General features: G+C 43.3%; 1 protein-coding gene across 1 annotated transcript in view; it reads left to right on the top strand.

Moving 5' to 3' along the window:
• Nucleotides 1–906: 906 nt before the first annotated feature.
• Nucleotides 907–22,385, top strand: part of FLRT2 (fibronectin leucine rich transmembrane protein 2) — a 165,322-nt gene continuing 143,843 nt past the window's right edge. The window contains exon 1 of the mRNA XM_085626589.1: nt 907–1,439. The gene's annotated coding sequence lies outside the window, so the exon portion shown is untranslated. The remainder of the gene's footprint in view (nt 1,440–22,385) is intronic.

Below are 22,385 nucleotides of genomic sequence, written 5' to 3'. Positions count from 1 at the left end.
TATGTGAGAGGTGCTGGGGGGAAGTGTCACTCCAGTGAGGGGTTAAAGAGACAGGCAGAGACTGCCTGCCTCCTAGCACTCCATACGCTGCAGATTATGGCAGAGCGATAACGGGGGGCACGAAGGGGGCTCTCCTTCGAATGCAATTTCATAAAGGTCTTTCGGGAGGGGGGTAGTCGGTACAAGGAAGGAGGTAGAAGGTGAGGAGACACAATGGGATAACCAGGAGTGTGAGGGTAGAAAGAGTGAGTGACGGCCTGAAAGAGATCCGAAAGAGGGCGAGAGAGAGAAGTCGGGGAGCGGCTCAGCGACAGAGAAAATGAGAGGGTGGGAAGAGAACAGGCAGGGAGCGTGAGAGAAGGCCGAGGAGAAAGTGAGAGCGAGAAAGAGGTGAAAGAGGGTGAAGAGATACAGCCAGGTTGAAGTAGAGTGTGTTAAAGACGAAGGAGATAGGGGAAGTAGGAAAGATAGTGTGCATGAGAGATAAAGAGAGAGAGAGAGGGGTAAAGGGAAAGAGAAACACATTGTATCAGATGAAAAAAAGAATGGAGTAAGAAAGGCCGGAATAGAAAGAGCAAAGCGAGAGAGGTGGCTGGTTCGTGTGGCAAGAGAGAAATAAATACAAATTAAAAACAAGAGGGAGAAAGACAGGTGTGGAAAGAGGGAAAGAAAGGAGACTGAAAGAGAGGGGTAGAGAAAGAGGTGCCCATCACGTGAAATCGTTTCTCTAAACATCTTCCCGGGGCGTCAGGCAGGGGGAGGGAGCGGCGCAGGCATAACTCACATTAGCAGGCAGCAGTCGGATCGTGTGAAGATCAGAGTGAATGAGGCGCGGGAGCCGGAGAGACAGGGGCGGGGAGTGAGACAGCCCACAGTCTGCCCAGGTTGCTGATACACAGCGCTCTCATTCCTCAGCCGACCACAGGAGGACGAGGAGGCAAGAGCTGCTGCTGCCGCCGGGACAGTCCCTGGGAGCCCGAGGCCACCCCGCGCTCACCAGCACCGTCCCCCGGGAGGGGGGGCAGAGGGAGACCGGAGAGCCGCGGTGGGATGCCAGAGCCCTGGGCGGACCGCAGAGGGAGGCGCAGGGGGTGAGCATGATGCCTTGCCTGCTGCCGGCTGCCAGGAGGAGCAGGGGAGAGGAGGAAGGCGGCGGCGGAGGAGGAAGAGGAGGAGTGGAAGGGCTCGCCGGGCTGGGGAGCCAGCGGCTTAGGCAGCTTCAGCCTGCAGGGCTCGCGGGAGGACGGGCAGCCCGGAGAGCGGTGAGCCCGCCCCGCGCTTCATAGCGCCTGGATCTGTGCACTGGGAACCTCGAGGCGCTGGTCCGTTACCAGACTCGGAGATACATGATATTTATTCGTTTTTGATTTTTGTTGGAAGATAAGAGCGAGGATTGTGTTGTGATCTGCGCTGCAAACAAGGACTCCAGATCCCTACAGGTACGTGTTTATATGGACAACTCTTGCGTGCACAGCGCCTAGAGCTAAACGAACCTGTTTCATTGCTCTAGGATCACCTAGGCTGTTCATTCTCCAAACCATGGACTGTTTTGGGGAGGGATGGGGCCCAATGGCCATAGCTGCCGACTTTAAAAACTGGGAAAAGGACCGGCGCCGGTTCACCCTGTGATGCTGTGCCAATCACTTCATCTTCTCATGTCTTAAAAATGGGATACTTTATGCTTGCCTAAAGTAATTTGGTGTCTCTTGGACCAAGTTCATGCTAAATAGAACTGCAAACATATATAACAGTAATAAAAACATGTTGTATAAAGCTGAAACCAAACGCCTGTATTTGCCTGCCTAAATCTCGATGGGCGTGTTCACTAGCTCACTGAGCCGGTCACTGCACCCAACCCAGGGAATAGTTCTGAATTCATAGAAGAAGAAAAAACTCTGTTGTGGACAGCTTGCCTCACACCCCGGGCAGTTTCCTGTGTGCCTGGAAACCAGGCAGCACCATTCACTGTCTACTACAGCTCACGGGCTCACCGAGCCTTTTCACCAGGGAAGACTCGCCAAGCATGTCACTGTCTCCAGTCCAGTGGGTAGCCCTGTGTGCGGGAAACCATCGGGCGCTACTTCCCTAAAATTACTCCCTGTGGAAACTCACTGCCACCGCGCATGACACTGCTTCGCTTCGCACCTAGTGACTCTTTATTTAACTGACATAAACCGAGTCTCCTTCACGCCTGTGACTCAGCGAGCCTGCTCACTGCCCAAAACCGAGACTATCCCCTTCCGAAACTCTGTAAATGTAGCCGCCGATTTGAGCTAAGGGTGTAAACCTGCGCGATTCGGCTCTTTGAATCTCACTGGGTGTAAGGTGGGCTTGAATCTCAATGTTCACTGTCAGAATGTCACTTATCAGCCCCAGTGACTCAGTGTCACTAAGTCTTCCTCAGTGCCCGGAACTGACTAACAGAATTTCACTGCAATATACGCAGACGCCTTTTCCGCTGCAAGAACACCGGTATGCCTCCTCGTATCTCACTGAATCTGCCTCACTGGATAAAACCCGCTGAAAGGGCGAATTATTTCGCTGAAACCCAATAGGCGTATTTGAATGTCTAGAAATCAACAAATCTCTTTCATTGATTTGAACGCACTGAATCGGTGTCACTGTTCTAAATTCGCCGGAAGCCTCTCCCAGGGAGAGTCTCCCAGACAGTAGCACCCTAAATGTTTCTGAAGTTGCAGTGATAGCTTTAATGGCTGACATGAACTTTAATTCGGTTACTGCCCAAGGCTGATTAAGCTATTCTCTGTCTGAAACCGGTTTTGCTAAAAATACAGCTGTGTGGCAGCGTTTCTAAAGGCAGCTGTGACAGCCCTCTCCAGTTACCAGTGTGCACTGCACAAACCTACCTTCACCCGTGTATAGGGCTGTGCTAGTAAACCTTCAAAGGGCATATCAACCCCTGGGGCGTAGGGGTGGGGGGCCTTGTGAGTGGGGGTGGGGGGGTGGGGGAGGGAAGGGGAGTATTGAATGCGAGGGGGTAAGCAACGGCGCCAAGCAGATAGCGTGATAGGATGAGGTGGAGGCTAGGTCGATCAGTAAGATTGTTTTATGGGGTTTCCCTGAGCGGAGGGGAGTAGCTATTTTGTTTAAAATGCATACATGAGTGGGCATCACAGAAGATCAGTCGGTATGTCAGATAGGTGCATGGTGGTGGCCTTAGCGGGTACGTGACGACACAGGCGGACGCCACATCTATCACGCAGTGTCTCTCCCGTCACCCTCGGAGCCCTGCGCACCTCTCTCCACAGTGGCGCAACACGAATTGACGCGCTCCCTCGCAGGATGTTAAAAAGGTTCCCGAGTTTCCCACATCTTACGTACATGCTTTGGTCTTGGGCTGAATGGGGTCCCTCTGAAGGGGTGAGGGCCGTTCTGCGACGCAAGGACCTGCATTACACCCCTGTCTGTCTCTCAATGTATATCTGCCTGGCCACATCACTCTAAGTCTCTGTCCCTCTCCCAGCCCCCCTACACTTCTCTCTCTCTTTCAACTGCTCTCTGACGTTCTCTCTTCATCCCCTCAGTTTTTTTTCTTCCCCCGCTCGCTGCACCCTCCTCCTTAACAGCTCCCCCACCCGTTTCCTCATCTCTCGCCTCACCCTCCACCACCCACAGAAGCTTTATTTTGGAATATTCCCCAGCGAGGCTCCACCCGGCCACGAGCGCAGGCGGCGAGAGAATAAAGCGCGCCATTAGGTCTTAAGAGGCGTCAACTACACCTCCTAATATCCATCGACAATATTATAAACGTCCTTTATAAATTGCATTCGAGGCGTCAGAATTCACTTTCTGCTCTTTAAATGTGATTTAATCTGCCACAAATCTGCTGGCAGCCTGTTATTAGCTCCGGCTGCTGCTTTTTCAATGTATGCAAATCCCAAACTTCGCTCTAGCAAGCACGCGGTGAGGCGGTGGAAGGGGGGGTGTATTGGCATTAAGAATAAGGCATTAAATCCCAGCGGCGGACCCCGCCCCATGAATGATTACACCACGGCACCTCTCAGGTCCCGGGAGAAGATCCGGTGAGCTGTCAGCGGAGGGGCCGGCTCGCCCGGTCTGCAGTGCAGCCTGAGGGATTACATGTCATTTACAGCCGGACCATCTGCTGGTCACAGCCCCCGCTCCCCCTTTTCAAGGACGCTGCACGTGAGGGACTCTGAGGTGGGGAACAGTGAACACATGTAATGCGGGGAAACGGGTTAGAGAGCAGGGCACATATCCTCACTATAATCTCTTGGGGGGGGGGGGGGCAAAGGTGGAGGGGGGCGGTCGATATAACGAACAGTGAACATGTCCCCGCTGTAATGCGGAATTCGGAGCAGAACACCTTTCCTTCCTGTATTCCAGGACGAGGACCTGGGAGGGTGCTCCGGTGAAGTGATCAATTCAAATGCCCCCGCTGTAATCCGGTTTAGGGAAGCAGAGCGGGCCGGGCTTTGCCTGTAATCTCGGATAGCCATTAAATGAGAGAAACGGGCACACATCCGCGCTGTAATTATGGACAGGGACTCTGTGTTGGGGGCAGGGCATACATCCACGCTGTAATTATGGACAGGGACTCTGTGTTGGGAGCAGGGTACATATCCGCGCTGTAATTATGGATTGGCACTCTGTGTTGCGAGCAGGGCACACTGATGCGCTGTAATCATGGACTGGGACACTGTGTTGGGAGCAGGGCGCACATCCGCGCTGTAGCCGGTATAGGGGCCCCACGGAGCGGAGTTTGAGTGTACACCTCCTGTAATCCTGAATGGCGGCCGCCGGAGGGCAGAAGTGATAATATCCTTGCTGTAATCCGGGATAGGGCTCATGGAAGTGGATTAGTGACCATATACCCGGGTAATCCGGAACAGGGCGTACAAGGTGGACAGCAGGTCACGTGGGGCAGGTAGCAGGGCAGAGCTCCTATAAGGGATTTAAGGTGGGAAACAAGACGCATACATGCTCTGTAATAATGGATTGAGTCTCTGTGGGGGGAGCAGGTCACGCAGGTGCGCTGTTATCCTGGACTGGGACTCTGTGGAGAGCAGGGCACACACCCGCGCTGCAGCCGGTATAGGGAGCCACAGAGCCGAGCAGTGATTGCACACCCCTGGATAAGGGCCAGCAAAGGGCAGCAGTGAAATAATCCTTTCCATATTCTGGGATAGGGGTTTCTGTCATATTCCCTTGTAATCTAGGACAGAATATACAAGGTGTGTGGGAGGTCACATACCCTGTCTGTAGACCGGGAATGGAACACGGGGTAGGTAGCAGGGCAGAGATCCTGCCTAGAATCCTGGATAAGGACCCAACGTTTGGAAGCAAGGCACGTATATGCGCAGTGATTATGAATAGGGATCCAGAACTGGGGGCAGAGGACATCACCAGCTATAATCCCGTATTAGGAGTCCCTTGAAAGGAGCACTGAACGCGCATCTCTTCTGTAATCCGGCATTGGGTCCCCGGGTGGGGAGCAAGGTGCACATTTTAGCAGTCATCCCGGTCAGGTTCCATCTGGATGGATAAATACCCCCTACCATCGCCTTGATGCGGGATAGGTGTCCCTGAAGGGTCCAGTGTACCGAGGTGCAATCCATGACCAGCATCGAGAAGGGGGTGCAGGCACCAGCAGGTGCAGTGATACTGAGGCCCTTGGAATACGAGGGATCCGCTGCACCCCAATTATATCTTTTTTTCCCGACAAAACTTTAGATCACAAGGATTTTTCCTCGATCGGCTTGGGGTTTATGGGGCCTTTGCTGCACCTCTGGCACGCGCCGGCCTATTAGTGCGTTTGACCCCGTGCCCCCTTCACACCCCAGTGACCAACAACTGGTCTGCATTGATAAATGCAAATGTGTGTCCTATAGGACTCTGTTGTGGCAGTGGTGGTGGGGTGGGGGGAAGTGCTCGGCTGTCTTCTGCATGTCACATTTGACAGCAGGGACCAATACTGTGGAGACTGCCCTGGGTATAGGAGTGTATGGCTGGGGGGAGGGGGGGAGCGTAGAGAGGAGGCAGCGTACTCCTTGGGTCTCAAGGATTCACCGACACAGTCTTGTCCTGAAGGATTAGCCAAGCTGCTTAACCCTTGGACCGCCATGCCGCTTCGGGGTGATTTCCTCCCAGATTTGGGTCTGGTAGGTGGCGTTCTGGGGTGCCTGTGCGTGCCTCCCCCCCCCCCCCCCCCCACACCTCACTACACTCCGGCACCAAGACTGAGGGTGCAAACTTCTCACTATAAAAGCAAGGTTTCACCTCCTTCGCCTGTGGCATGCTTCCTGCGTAGATAGGGGCGCTGAAGCTGCAGGCACGGAGCCCCCAGCCGAAGCTCGCGGGCCCTGACTGCCGAGGGTCAGGTCGGCAATGAGGCGGTGGCAGAGGACACATCCGTGGCTGTGCTGGGCAGAGGAGGACGGCGATAGTTCACCAGGCCGCCGTCAATGCACCCTGAAAGGAGGCCGCGCTGGGCGCCAGGAGGACATTTTATGGGTCCACAGAAATCAACAGGCGCGGAAACGGAACACAGACACGAGCACAACAAGCAGAGAGAAACTTGGGCACTTCCATCCACATAAAAGCACACACACGTTCTTCATATGGTATAAAACAGACACAAACACGATAAACGCATATAGAGACATGGCCACCTTTAGACTGATGCACTCACCGCATCACACACCCGCACAAAGACACAAACACACCGAGGCACACACAGACACGCAAACAGCACAGAACAAATATCCGCTCCACGCATAGACGCATGCAGCCGTACCTACACCACCTACATTGGCAGAAAGAGACACAAAAGCAAAAGACACATAATCACACGCATCAGCAAACATACCCAGGTGTATTATTACAGACATATGCTAACATGCACGCGCGCACACACATGCATACATTCACATAAAACACATTCTAACCCAAATATACACAAACAAGCAGACACACCAGAAAACAAGCACACACACGGTGGCATACGAAACGTATCTCTCTCTCACTCACGCACACACGTGCACGCACACACCACTGTACCCAGGTTATCATAGATATAGGTGCATGCAATGTCAAGACGTGCATTTTCTTCCTCTTAAACAATGCGCAGCACCGAGCACCTGCCTGGTTGTGTAGAAAAGCACAGTGGGGGCGAGGCGTTGTAATTTTAATGCCCCCTGAATGCCATTTCAAGTGTCCTCAACTTGCAGCTGAAATCCAATGATATTGGTAGCTGCAGCGATCGTTTGTTCTAAAGTGTCACCCAAATGTATCACGTGACAGCTGTTTATCCGAAAAATCTGGACTCGGCAAAACCTGACAGCGAATTGATGTGGAAATTAGGCTGTGGGGTACTCTGGAACCGTAAATACACTCTGACCCATTTTCGAGTTCTGCCTTACAAGACACGAGCACAGCCCTCCCGGATCGCTCACGAGCTTGTGGTTTCAAACCACACAGCTCCAGACTCGGCGCATCAGTGACCCCTGCCTGCCAGCCACACGCAGACACCACTTCACTGCCCCCCGCTCTGCACCGAGAGACCACGGCCTCCCTGCCTTCAGCTGCCGAGGGTCGGGAGCACCCACAGTACTCTGGAAGATGTCCGGTCCACAGTGTGGGACAAGAGCGGGGGCCCAGCAGTGGTGCCACGGGCCCCGGCGCAAGCAGGTCAAGTGTGCACTCCTCCTCTGGCTGAGAAGCTAAATACAGCAGTCACCTGGGTGAAATTGGCTCCCTAACACCCACGTGCCATGGTGCCACTGCACCTGCTGCACTTTTGCTAGATACACCCTAGACAACGCGCCAATAGAGTATCAGTATAGACCGAGAAAGCGGCTTCAGCACACGGTCTCTCTATAAAAGTGTCTCATGCACACCCCTCGGCACGCCTCACTTTCACCTTACACTGTGCGAGGAAAGCAGGTCCTGTTTTTAGCTGGACTGTTTTCATTTACTATTTGCCTCAAGCACAGGCATTTCTGGGTAAGTGCCAGATCGCAGAAGTCTGAAAGTAGGATGGGAGTATGAAGGTATCCTGAGACTACTGCAGTGGGGAGAGTTGTGCGTCACTTTCGTATTCTAGATAGCACCCCCAGAAGTCCCTGTATGGGTGTTGTGCCACCAGCGGTGCGTAAAACACAAAAGTCATAATAATGTTAGTGTTGGCTGGACTGATGCTGTGTAGACAGACAGCTCTTACAATTCCACCACCTAGATCCTCCCACACACACATCTTTTAGCGGACAATGGATGTGTGCATTTAATACATGCACTATTTTGGGCTACCAAATGCCCTGTCCTTCATGACCAACACATCACAAAAGTAAACTCCTGTGAAATAACAAATTCAGACCGGATTTCTGTCACGAGAGCCACTTGACACTAGTGACTGTTCATTGCAAAGCTCCCAGAGGCAGCTTCTAACTCCAGCTCAACGGTGGTAAGATTTATCGAGGTGTCCCCGGTATCAAAGTGCTTGTGTGTAAACTGGGTGGCTGAGATCTATGGAGCGGAGTCATGAAGATAACCCTGGAGTAACAAACCCTTGCGTTTCGTTTCACCTCCACAACATGAACAAAAACCATGTAATCCCAGTCAATCTTTTTCCATGTGCTCCAGTTTAGCTGCCTTTCTGGCAAAGTGTGAGAAGTTGATAGTATATACTCACACTATGTAAACTCATCTTGAGTGCTTAGGCATGCTAGAAGTGCTTCAGGTTAAGCTGATTTTTAAACACTTCTCCTCAGTTACCTGTGGAGCAAATGGTGATGCTCGAGTGACGTGGAGGGCCCCAAAGAATTCTAGGAAAGACAGTCAAACACATCTGGTTCTTGGCCTATCTTTAAGTAGCTGTCAGTAAAGACTGCTGACAGCTAGAGGCCAGTACAGAAACACCATGATGCTCTGCTGGGCCTAATCCACTCTTTTAACGAGACAACAAGCACATTATATATTACTGTACCATAATTGGCTTAGAAACATCTGTACAATAATTCACCCGTTTCAACAAGAACCAAAACTTATGCATCACATCAACACATATCCGCACTCCGGGTTTATATATTTTTTAAATCACATTTGAAGATAAGTTCTACAGTGAACCCTCTTCATAGGGCAGTAAAATGTATACAGTATATTGATGACAATTTTTTTGTTGTTGTAAGCCTATCCTGCTATTATATGCACCTCCTAGACGAACAATAGTGTGAAGGACTAAGGCGTGGCGCGTAACGTATTGTGGTAAATCGGTCCATTGTGGGATTCTTTTAGTTTCGTATTCACACAGTGAGGAAGATGTGCTACACTTTTAGGGCTGCAGTACAATTAAATTAAGTGTCCTTTCAGTGTATGGTTTGTAAAACTGGTCATAGTAGTGACACACTGCTCACGACTACCATGTTGCGACTCCACTGCTTAAAATGTTAACACTTGGAAGTCTGTTATAGCCAGACGGCACCATTGCACCCTTCTGCCAAGCATGACCTAAGTGGCACCGAAGCCCCACTTGGCTCGTGTCCCATAGGGTTAAAAAGTCCTGATGTCAGGGCACATGACATACCCACAGTAGACATCATATATAGGGCAAATGTTTGACCGCCATTCAACGCTTCAGGCCTCCAGATATTGAAAACCTTTAAAGAACAAAATAGCAGTCTGAGATGGAAACAGGTTCTCATGTCTATCTATCTATCTATCTATCTATCTATCTATCTATCTATCTATCTATCTATCTATCTATCTATCTATCTATCTATCTATCTATCTATCTATCTATCTATCTATCTATCTATCTATCTATCTATCTATCTATCTATCTATCTATCTATCTATCTATCTATCTATCTATCTATCTATCTATCTATCTATCTATCTATCTATCTATCTATCTATCTATCCACATGGCAAAAGACTGAAGAATAAAATAATTGTTGCACAATTGGAGGTCTGCACTCATATATATATATATATATATATATATATATATATATATATATATATATATATATATATATATATATATATATATATATATATATATATATATATATATATATATATATATATATATATATATATATATATATATATATATATATATATATTTGTGAGAAAGTTTGCTGCTCTAGGAAAGGTGCGCAATCAACCTGCCTTCTCCGGCAGGAATACAGTGAAGCTGTCGTTCACGGCTTTTCACATGGCATCCACCACAATGACGATTGTTCCTCCTTGTTGCAGACTGTGTCAAATGCACATTCCGACTTCAGTGTTGGTGTGTTTGCTTTTTGTCTGTTTTCTGGCTTCAAGTTAGTGTAACACTACTAATCATTGCAAGCGACTGCATAGGAAATTAGGGGTTATAGCCCATCCTCATTTGACTTTTCAGGAAACTCTGTTACCCTTGTTATCAGGCGGTGTTTAATGTCAAAGAAAAAGCAAAGTCCATATTTACCTAATTCTGTTGAGGTTAATGTTACACCCCTTCCTATTTGTCAGACATTGGAGGCTGCAAGCTAACACTAGAGTGTTGGGATTAATTGATAATGACCTGTAATTCAAAGGCAGATGAAAGTATGCCTTTGAAACTTAATGTAGCAAGCCAACGCTTTGTAAAATTAACGTGTATAAAACTGAAAGAAATCATTGATCCCGGTGATCCACCCGCAAAAAATTAAACAGACTGATACTTCAAATTAAATTAGTATAGGTTGACAATTGAGGCAACTTTAAAGAGAGGAGTCTCAAATAAAATGAATTGAAGTAGAAAATGTGTTCTGAGGCAAGTGTGTTGAATGGATGCACTGTCATTGTGTGTGTTTCTGTGTGAGTATCAGCATGCACGTCCATGTATGTGGACCTGAGTATGTTTGTGTGTCTCCTTTTAGGTATTTGTAAATGCACGTGTGTAGATGTGGGTGCATATTTGTGTCTGTGTGTGTGTGCCTCTGTTTGTAGCAATTAATGTGCATTTATGGAAGTATGCATGTGTTTGTCTGTTTGTAGACATGTGTTCAAAATATTTGTAAGTCAATGTTTGCATCTATGGTGACTCTGGTTGTAAAATAAATCTAGTGTCGAAAAGAATCTAATTCATGTGGCCAGTAAAACAGCACAGTGTATTAATGTGCCTGCACAGACATCCATGTTCTTCCCGCATATCATATGAACTCTGCAAGCCACAGGTCCAAGTCCCACTGTTTTTACTCAGCCGCCTCAAATATATATATTTTTTTTCGGAAATAGGACTTCTTGTTTATAGTGCTAGAAAGCAGGAAGAGTGCACCCATCAAGGCAATGTGATGATTCCCATTCAGTATAATGACACCATAAGTGGTATTTGATCGGGTGGGCATAGGGGCTGCTATTAATACTCCACTGATTCTTAAATGGAGTGATCAGATGTTCTAGGGCATGACAGAGTATTGTGGAAACCAGTGATATCTCTGGAGGGGCATCAGAATCTGAGAATGTCTCATACTTTAATGACGTACTGATAGGGGTTGCCAAATTGCTGAATATTTATGGCTCTTCTATGAAAAAAATATTTTTGTAAATTATTATCCAGTAGCAATGCCAGAGAATTTCTGCATTTACTATCTCTAGCTTGGCTCAACTAAGCAATTCTAAATAAGCACTTTGTGGGCGTTAAACTCAATGACATTTGGTGCTACTTGTGATACTTTTTTATGTACAATTAATACCTTATAATCTAGGTTATTAACAAACTTTACATTTCAGACATAACCTTTTTTAGATCCTAACTAGTGGTTTAAACCAAATCGCAATGAATCCCGAGGGAAAAACTTCAAATTAGTACTGATGTGAAGCATACGTGATGCACATATCTGTTCAAGGCTGAAATGCCATGTTTATCTCCCATTCTTCTCCGATGCAGTGTTTGATCCATTCAAAGGACCTATAAACTCTAGGAAGGACCACTGAATCATTTATAATTGTTCTTATTGTCAGACACTCCACCATCTTAAAGCCAAAGCCATTCAGACTTTTGTGCCGACAACCAACTAGATATCATCTCTAGAAATGGAACAGATGGCCAAAAGCCAGCCACAGGCCTTTATGCCCAATGGTGTTTTCTCCATTTGTGGGCTTCACTTCTGAAACTGCCTTACTGAGTACATTTAAACTGAATTTCATCACTTGTGATTCAACAATGTCTCAAAAGTCTGCCGGTTATTTAGTAGCTACTTTTCTGAACGTTGAGTGCTGGAAATAAAAAACAACTTAAACTGGTTTAATTTGATGTCATGTTCTGCTGGTTGCCTGGTATCTATTTAAGCAAAAGTAAAAACAGACAGTTGCTAAGTTCATTTGGAATCTAAATAAAATTCAACAATCACCAGAATTGTCTCACTGACAACATAATATCCATTGACTTTTTAAGCCCCCCCCCCCTTTAAATGTTCTTCATTTTAATGGCTGTCACCTTCCATTCGATTGTTCTTTTATTTTCAAGACTTAACTTTTAATGCTTAACCATTGATAATATTTTGCGTAACTTCTAAATTTAGCATCCTTTTCAATTACATTGCAGTCTGGTCAGGCGTTTTACCCGGGAGACAGGCGATTACAGCACGCATAGCAAATTGATTTTTTTATTGAATCACTAGAAAAATGTCAATTATAAGTTGAATTACAATTCTTTTTTAATCAAAGAGAATCCTTGTAGTTTTTCAATGGCATAAACCTAGATTACCTCTTCATGTTTTCTTTAAGCATGTTAGCACTTCTTTAAACTACTTAGCTTTCAAGAATGTTACATTTGAACATGTGCATTATGACTAATATTTTCTGTAGGTAACTATATTGATTTTACTTTTTTAGACACATGTGATCTACTGATATCAGATAGACTTTCCTTCCCATTCCTACCAAGAAGTTGCCATATTATATTTAACTTTAGCTAGAAACATCTGCTTCTCACTAGAGTCCCATTTCCAGGAAGGAGTTTCATACTGTTGGAGAGTATGGATTTATTTTAATCTTTTTTTGTTCCATACAAAGCAGTTCTTTTAGCCGTTGATGAATTATAAGCATACTTTCCATCTATATTTTCCTGGTGCATATCAAGATAAAAAGTTTAATGTTGCAGCCTTAAAGAAATCTAATCAGCTAGTCACTGAAGACATTAAACTTTGGTTGTGTAGTTTGTTTGCACCCTAGAAGTGTGGCATACACAAGATAATGTTTTTGGAATATTTAAATCATGTTTTTAGTTTTTAAACTTTTTGATTTTTGGAACTGTTATGAAAATAGCTAAAACAGAAAATATTTTTTTTTTGCTGACATTTGTTACACAAGTAATCAAAATTCTCGACTGCTTATGAGGCTAAGTTTAATTATAATTGTCATGAATAGTTACTTTAATGAAAGAAAGCAAGCAGACATGTAGTAAACTTGTAAATAGAAAGTTACATCCATGATTCATATTTTGTAGGCTTAATAACTTGGAAGTTTGTCTAGTCTAGCCAATTCATCAAATCAGATTTCACACATTTAAAATATTACTGTACATCAGATAGAGTTGTGGTTGTTCTAGCAATTCAAATGATTTCAGAAAATGTAAACAAACCTATCCTTGAGGTAATGACTTTAGATTGTTTTCTAAAACAGCATATTATAGAAAAAAATATCTACTACGAGAGGACACTTTTTAAAAGTGTTTAATATACATCGCAGTTTGGGCCATATTTTATACATATACCCAACAACATAGTGTTATGTGGAAGAAATGTAAACATTTCTGAATACAGTCCATTCATAAGTGGTGAAACAAAGCAAAATGAGTGTTAAGACCTTAGTCTGCTCTCTTTTCAATATTTATTTGATCATTTGGATGTAATCATTTTTTTAAATAATTATGAATTCACTCTTACAAATCTCAATTACTGGTACATAAAGTTCACTCTTATAATGTACGAGTTGTAGAGCAACAACAGACAAAGGGATGTTTTAACATTTCTCTGTAACTTATCTTCAAGTTTTGAGAGTGGTATAAATGGTATGCATTAAGCTATTTTTTTTTCAGATCTTCCCTTTTACCACTTCTTGCTGTGTGTCCATAAGTGCAAATTTTGTACCGTAGAACTGTCCAACAAAACATTTCTGATTGTCTGCAAAAAAGCATAAACCAGCTTATATTTTTGATCTGTAACTTGCGTACAAAATCATTTTCAATTATTGGTTGTACTATAGACTGATTTGTTAATCTATTACATAAATTGATGTCAATGATTTATCAATCATGGCTCCTTTATCTTGTAAACGATTCTAAAATTGTACAATTTGTTTTTTCCTAAAAAGTATGAAGTATCCAACTTTTTATCCTTTATGGCTTGATGACACTTAAAAGGTGATACTAAGGGAATAAGTAGCACTTTCAAAATTATTTTTGATAACTTACCTTTCATTAAACAGAGCTACATTCAGCCCATAATTAAATAAAAGGATAATTAAATAAAAGGGTCATTAAATATAAGGGCTGTTAATATTTTTTCATAAACACTCATTGCAGCTTAAAGAACAACTCACTAAAAGGGAATCACTGAAATGTCTTTTTGGTTCATCTATGACTCTTATATTTTCAGAATTGAAAGTTTAAGTAGAGTAAATGTAAAATATTGATCAGAGGGAAAGTATTTTATTGATATATGATCACATCTAAATAATTTGTCAATTAAACTTCAACTTTGCATTTGTAGTCTAAGTATTATTTTGCGGTGAAATCCTTGTTTCATGATCCATGTGTTAGTGTAATCAGATATTACCAGATCAGAAAATATGCAAAAATTAGGAAAACAATGATTCCTAAAACACATTATGGCAGGGATAATTTTTGATAAATATTTATGGATAAAATAGTTTTTTTTACACTGTTAAGTTCAATGATATAATGGGAAAATATGAGATGAGCTGCAGTTCATGTCAATACCTCAAGTAGTACCAAGATCTAATGCCTGGAATGGAAAGCTTATGTTTTCCTGAAAATAGCAATGAGTCATGTTGTGGTATATCAGTTGAACACTGCTGTGCATTGCAATCCATTGACTGTGACAGCCGCTGGCATATACTTGACTGACAAATGGGGTTCTTTCTTTATATCCTCCCACTACTTGTCTGAAGATTATCTACTATCCTGCCAGCTGTTATGACCTAACATGGTAAGGACATTTGTCCTGGTCATATATATGCCACTGTCAGTTGTCCAGATCTTTCATACTTTGGCAGCCGTTGTTGGTGATTTAGATATCATTGCATCCATCATCAAAGAGCTCTCAAATGGTAAGAGCTTTGGGGGTACATTCATTTGTGGCATTCACCAGGTGCTGTCTTAGCTCACCATCTCTTGCTGAGTTGTTCGATATGCTTGAGCTAGTCCTCAAGGGCTATCAGAATTAGCAACACCTGCCAAAGGGTTTATGTAACTTCGTTCTAGGTGGAAATAACATATGTTCTCCGTCATATGTAAAGGTCATTAGATGAATTATACATTCCATGAAAACAATGCAAAGTATTAAGACTAATAGATATTCATTTGTAACGACTTGCAGGGTTCCTTGTGCTTGACACCTCAAGGCACCTACATTTGCCTACAATACCGACCACATTATGCTGCGATACAGGCTAGAATGTTTATATGAGTAACAGACAAGTAATAAAACTGGACAATCTAGTGCAGATACGTGTTTGTACACCACAAGTTAGGATTTCAGTGGTTACAGATTGCATGGGTCACCCGAGCCAGGAGATGCATGGAGGCCTGGTCCATATAGCCAAGGTGTAAAGTGCACTGATGATTTGATTTCTAATTTTCTTTGGTTCATTTAAACAATTAGCTTAGTTTTGATTAAGATGAAATCTTCTTTCTTTATCCTTGAGTTAGTCTGCCTCGTACACATGTTTATTCAGAGTTTCCAACACTGTATTTCACTTTATGGAGTACATAATTGTGTAGCATTGTATATAGATACTTCACAAATGTCTAATATAGTTGAGACTAGCTGAATGATAAGTCTTGTTGGCTCTCCAATCTCCTTTTAAGATGTGTCTGTGCCAAATAGAATGGGCATGGAGTGCCAACCAGCAGATAGCTCCTGGTCAGACTTCCTTATTCTGATTGTGTGTATGGCAGTCCCCTATACAAAAACGACTTTCTTATTCATAAGGGAATGTATAAACGTAAATACTTTGAACAGTATTCAAAAAGTGAGAATTTTATAGTAGTTGGCTTGGTGCATGCTTTGCTACGAGTAATTGTGAACTACGCTACAGAAAAGTTACAAGTCCTTTTTACTAAATGGGCTTGGGACCATCTCTGTCTTTCTCAAACATTTTCAATTTGACTCCCTTTGTACAAGTTATGCCAATTTCCCATTGTTTGATCTAGTATTCGACCAATCATACTTCTTGATAATTACTACCAAACATTTCATTTGTATTTTAGTACAACCATTGTCAAGCTATCAGTTTAGTGTTTGCTAAAATGTAATGCTTTGGACTTTTATAACTTACTTCCTTGTGACATCCCTTAATATTTACATTGCTCTCTCATATGCATAGGATTTGGAGGTTGTGCATCACCACGTTAGATAATTGCTGCCATCTTGTTTCTTATTTCTATTTCACTGTAAGAAGCTTCAGTCTAAGGAAACATGTGATTGTTTCCAGATTGTTCCACCAAAATGAAGCAGTTGGAATGATCCACTAGTAAAGGGTTCCTTTGTTAAAGATATGTTATTGACCCCAATTTCTAATTTCATTGAACTACTCTCCGATCGTAAGATTTGCTTTGCTTAGAGCTAATACTCTTCATGAATTTGCTTTTTGGGTTATTTGTGAGCAATAGAACTATTATCCACGGATGAAGAAGTATTAAAGAAAAATATATCCTTTATTTTATTCTTCCCACTCCCAAGAAGGGATTATTTGTGCCTCAGAACATTGCAGTAGTAAAAAGTGTTCATGCAAACACTACAGAAACTGTTCTTTCTGCACCCATACTTTACATTGGTGAACATTTTGTAGAAAATCGTACTATAAGACATTATGAGATATTATAGTTAGAAAGGTTACAGTGATGGCATGTAGAGCTTGGACAGAGCACACACCTTTCAGTTATGTAGTTCAGAAAATGTAAAATGTTTTTCCTGCAAACACTGCAATAATTATATGCTGGTCATAGCTGCAGCCCAGTTGTAAAGGAAATGTGGCAAAGACATTATGAAAATACTAATTTATATATTTTTTATGATATTCTGTATAGAAAACAGACATGAGACAGTGTATGTATGCATGTGTCATGAAGATGTTATTTTGATCACTGTCTAAAAGAAATAATAACATTATATACCTCACATTCATGGATATGTATTAGAATTCATGGTAAAATTACGGCAGAGCTTCAATGTGTACGATACCTCCTATGTCTGTATTCTAAGGTATGCCTCGGTGTTTAGTTTACTAAAGACAACATGTTTGACATCATAGTGTAAATCTTAAATGCCAATTCTCAACATATCCCTTTTTCATCATATGTAATAAAGATTCAGGGACTGATTTAGAGTTTAGTGGATGGAGTAAAGACAGACAGGATGGCTGACCACTCTAAATTGGGCAGATGGTTGGATGGCTTACCTCTAACTCCCCATCTCCCTCGGACCATTAGACGAAGGTTTATGCCAACGAGGTAAATTTAACACCATTAGCGTAAACCTGGTCTGTCCACCTCTAATTAAGGCGGGCAGACAGAGAGGATACTCCATTGCCATTGCCCCATGCTCTCAGTTTTATTAATCTTTAATCCAAACTCTACAATGGCCTTACAGGGCTGTAAAAAGGGTAAATGTGAATCCATCCTCTATATAAACACACATATATCACAAACGCGGGTTGCTTATTTTTCCCACTCTTTTTTGCTCACATTCAGTTTGCATTGCTCTTGTTAGTAAATCGCAAGCGAATACTTGTACAATATTGACTTCACATATTCTATTCCATCCTAGGCTGTAACATATCTGTAGTTAGTTATGCATGCATGCATCGACTCTAGTGCTGAGCTTCCAACCCCTTCAGAAAACGACATGATTTTTAAGGCAGTTAGCCATAAAAATTGCTTGGCTTGCAAACTTTTGTTTTTGCAAATTGGTATCTGCATGGCCCATAATGATCCCTTTGCAGTGCTTTGGTTTTCTGCCACAGCAATGCAGCACCTTTCCCTTGCTTGTTTTATGTTTTAACTGGGCCTGGTGCTAATCATACAGTACATACTGCTATTTCATTTTTCTCTAAAAAAACCTATTTGTTTTTACTGTTTTCTGATGTTGATAGAAGCAGAGGAGTTGTTAGGAAAATTGTTATGATTTTCCCGATCACTCAAGCAGTAAAATGCTCTGGATGTTATTGTAACATCTTTTTACCGGTGCAGTACACTCACCCTATCATTACTTCGAAAGGTGATTTCATGTGCTTCATCGGTAGGGACTGAGATTTTAGTCTGTGTTGTAATGTTTTATCAGAACAGCATTTAACCTTTTTGAATGGAGTATGACGCTAGTGGAAACACGTACAACGCAAATGACTTGTGAAAGTTGCTGTTACTGAGAAACGCCAGTAACGCCTCCTCTGGACTTTTAAGCTCCCATCCTTCCTTCCTGAGAGTTAGAGAAAAAGGACATCATTTTGTGTTGGTGGGAATACTGATTCGGTATTCCTACACCAGGAATTACCGATACTGTGGAAATCATTAATACTGAGTTAATTCCAAGATGAAGCCATATCATAATTTTCAATGTATACCCCTAAGAAGTGACAAATGAGTACGGAAATCCGTGGTTTTCCTGCATCTTTTCCTCACTACCAGTTTGTCGACCCAGATTTCACAAGGATTGGTTGCTGGAACGTCCACAAAAAAACAAACAGGAGGGCAGTTTTAACAGTGTTATCTGTAAAACGGATTTACTCTGAAACTTCCATGGCCAAAGCGGGTGATTGTTGAACCATAAGTTAGTGGCGCTCCTGCTGAACTCGCAGTTCCTGCACCCTATCGAGAGATGGTGGAACCTCCCAACATGGAGCACCCTTGGCCTGGCAGCCTGTCAACAAAAGGATTTCTGGGTCAGAGTGGTGGCCCTACCCTGCTTAGGTAATGCCCTCAACATTGACTTTCCCTGTAAGGGTCCACCAAGTATGGCATAGTGTAGCAGGGCTGGAAAAGCAAATACTGACCTGATGCACAAAAAGGAAAACTGTGTTAATCAGGGCCATTGCTTTTTTTTTAGTTTTTCTTGAACACTTTTTTTCTTTGGGGTTTGATTGTGAAGTAAGAAAAGAATGCACAACCGGTTACAAAAATGGCAGATCCTTGGCGTGCAGCTGTGTCTACGCTGCATCCATAGCAATGGCAGATGCTCCATAGGTACCGAGATAACTTCAGGGCAAACTGGATTGGAAGTATGGCGGGTGATCCTCTGCTGAGAGCGGTGGAGCTGGTGTCAAGCTGGGGACTTGGGTGTTGCCTGCCAAAGTCTCAATCTGTTCCCAAGAGTCTTCCTTCAAGGTTCCTAAATTGTGTAGATAGACTACGCACAAAATAGGAAGGGGAGTTGTAACAAGCCCTTTCAAGGCACTACCCCGGGTTGACAGAAAAGAAATCACACTAACCAACGTATTAGGCCCAAAAGTCCTCAAAAAATATAGAATAAAAAGAGAGAACAGCTTGTTGATTGTCATGGAGTCAACAGTTGGTGTAACTCGTTACTCTCAGAGAGTTCCGTCTTCTTAGATGGTTCTAAAGCCCGCATGAATGTATCTTCACTTATCAGTCAAATCCTGGGCTTAAAAACGATGCTAAAAATATCCTAAAAGTCCGAATCTTAGCATTCTATGCGAATAAATAATGAAAAACGGCACTATCACAGACTTCAACTAGCAATTAGGAAGTCACTGCCAAGCTCCTAAACCTTTTTTTCTGGGCCTTCCTTAAAGCATCAGTAACAGATTGGCCATCTCCATTGAATGTTCCATGTCAAGAGTTGGTTGACGGCCTCGCCAACTTACGAAACAGGCCAAAATCTTATTGGAGAAATTGAATTTTGCAGATTTATATTTTAAGGCAAAACCCAGCTTAGAAATGTTATTTAAATTCTCACACCTTTCCTGTGATTAGATAACTTGTCAACAAGCTTGTGGTCTACAAACTAGCATACGATTGCACACTGGAGAGAATGGAGAGTCACTCGCAAGATAGTACAGTCACTCTTTAACCTGTCTGGGTCTGTTTTAAAAAGTCATGTTTGACAGGCCAACTATGTAGTCGAATATACATTGATAAGGAATGTTGCGCCAGATAGTAACAACTTATTATTTTTATGCAGTAGCACCACTGGCTATTGTAAAATAGAAAAGTACTTGTTTCATGTTTTTCATTAGGAAATGTCGTACAACACATTAAACTTAGATCTATTGGCTTTGACAATATAGGGAAAACATGTAAAAACACATGGCTCTCTGTATAGAATACATATGGGAGTTGAAGGATTGAATGTTACCAGTCTTCTTTTCAGATGTAAAATGATCGTTCTTTCATTCCAATGGAAGCACCTCCTAGAATGCTTAATGATACACCAAATAGCCAAGAGCTTGAAGTAAGGGGGCAATACTGCTCTGGTGGGGCTAAAGTCTAGTCTGTGTACATTTTAAAGGGTTGGCAACAATAGGTTTGCAAACAGCTGTGCTGTCAAGCCAGACCTAAAATATCGAGTATTTTACCCTGCCTCCCACAAACCGCAGTAACAGCATTTAAAACACAGACCATATTTAATTAAACATTGAATTTACATCACAAAGTACTAGCCAAGTCAAATCCTGATCTGAGAACACTGGCTTCTACACCCACCACCCAACTGTCTCTCTAAAATGTGCAAACCATCAAAAAAGGGAACTGTTTGCTGCATCTAGGTCCCAGGACAGGGAACAACTTACATAAATATAGAAAAAGGCATTTCCTGACCTTAAAGAGAAGATACAAAACTCATTTATTTGAAACAGCTGCAACATCAACAACTTCCATTTCATCCCACATTTTCAAGTGCCTGGATACCCATGGGTGTATAGCGCTGTATGAAGTGTGTGCTGATAGTCCCATGCCATGTCACCTGTTCAGAAGCCTTCTGAATTCTTTCTCGACCTGAAGTCTCTACCATCTGGCAGTGTTCAGTGGCTCTTTGAAATGAGTGGGTGGTCTTGGGCTCCAAAGGTTATTTGCCCACTTCACAGAAAGATACATGAAAAGCAGTGGGGCTAATTGGCAAAGCTGCTGTCAGTCAAAGAACTGAAACAGGGGGTAAAATGATGGTAGAAACCTCACTGCTCTTCGCAGCAGGGATGACATGTTTTCAGTGAGTTGTCTTTGATCAAGGCAGCGACGTTCCTAAACCATATGTGCCTGTTGGTTCCCTGTCAGCCTCGCTTGCTTTTTATCAGGCACCAATCACAGGCACTCCCCGTCCATTTCATAAAGGATTTTGGACATGTGCCCCATTAGGACTATTCATATGTTGGTAGCACATTTCTCACGTTTTTACTTTCTTGGAATTTGCGAAGTATTTCAGGAACACCACTTTGAATCTGCGACTATTCTCGCTCCCTGCTCGCACATGCATGCTTACCAATGTGAGTAACTCTTATCTGTAAGAGCATTTGCCTTGCTTGGCGAAAGTACTTTCTCCTAGGGAAAAACTGCTGGCAGAGGTTTAACTTAGTCTATTTTTGTGGATACCATGTTCTCTTTTCACCACTCTGAAAATTTGGATTCTGCACTTCCAATGGCGGGCTAAATCTCTGACAGTTCTAATGGTGAAAAGCTACTTTTCACCACTCTGAAAATGAATTCTGCACTTCCATTGATGGGCTAAATCTCTGACAGTTCTAATGCAAAAAGCTACCTTTCACCACTCTGAAAATGAATTCTGCACTTCCACTGATGGGCTAAATCCCTGACAGCTCTAATGGTGAAAGCTACTTTTCACCATTCTGAAATGGACTCCGCACTTCCAATGGCGGGCTAAATCTCTGACAGCTCTAATGGTGAAAGCTACTTTTCACCACTCTGAAAATGAATCCTGCACTTCCACTGATGGGCTAAATCTCTGACAGTTCTAATGGCAAAAAGCTACCTTTCACTACTCTGAAAATGAATTCTGCACTTCCACTGATGGGCTAAATCTCTGACAGCTCTAATGGTGAAAAGCTACTTTTCACCATTCTGAAATGGACTCCGCACTTCCACTGAGGGGCTAAATCTCTGACAGTTCTAACTGTGAAAAGCTACCGATGGAGCGCTTGTTGTTATTTACCTCTTTTGCAGATGT

The sequence above is a fragment of the Triturus cristatus genome, chromosome 9 (assembly GCF_964204655.1).
Source record: "Triturus cristatus chromosome 9, aTriCri1.1, whole genome shotgun sequence".
NCBI lineage: Eukaryota > Metazoa > Chordata > Amphibia > Caudata > Salamandridae > Triturus > Triturus cristatus.
Note: the sequence above shows the minus strand (reverse complement) of the source record. Positions and strands in the feature narration are given on the sequence as shown.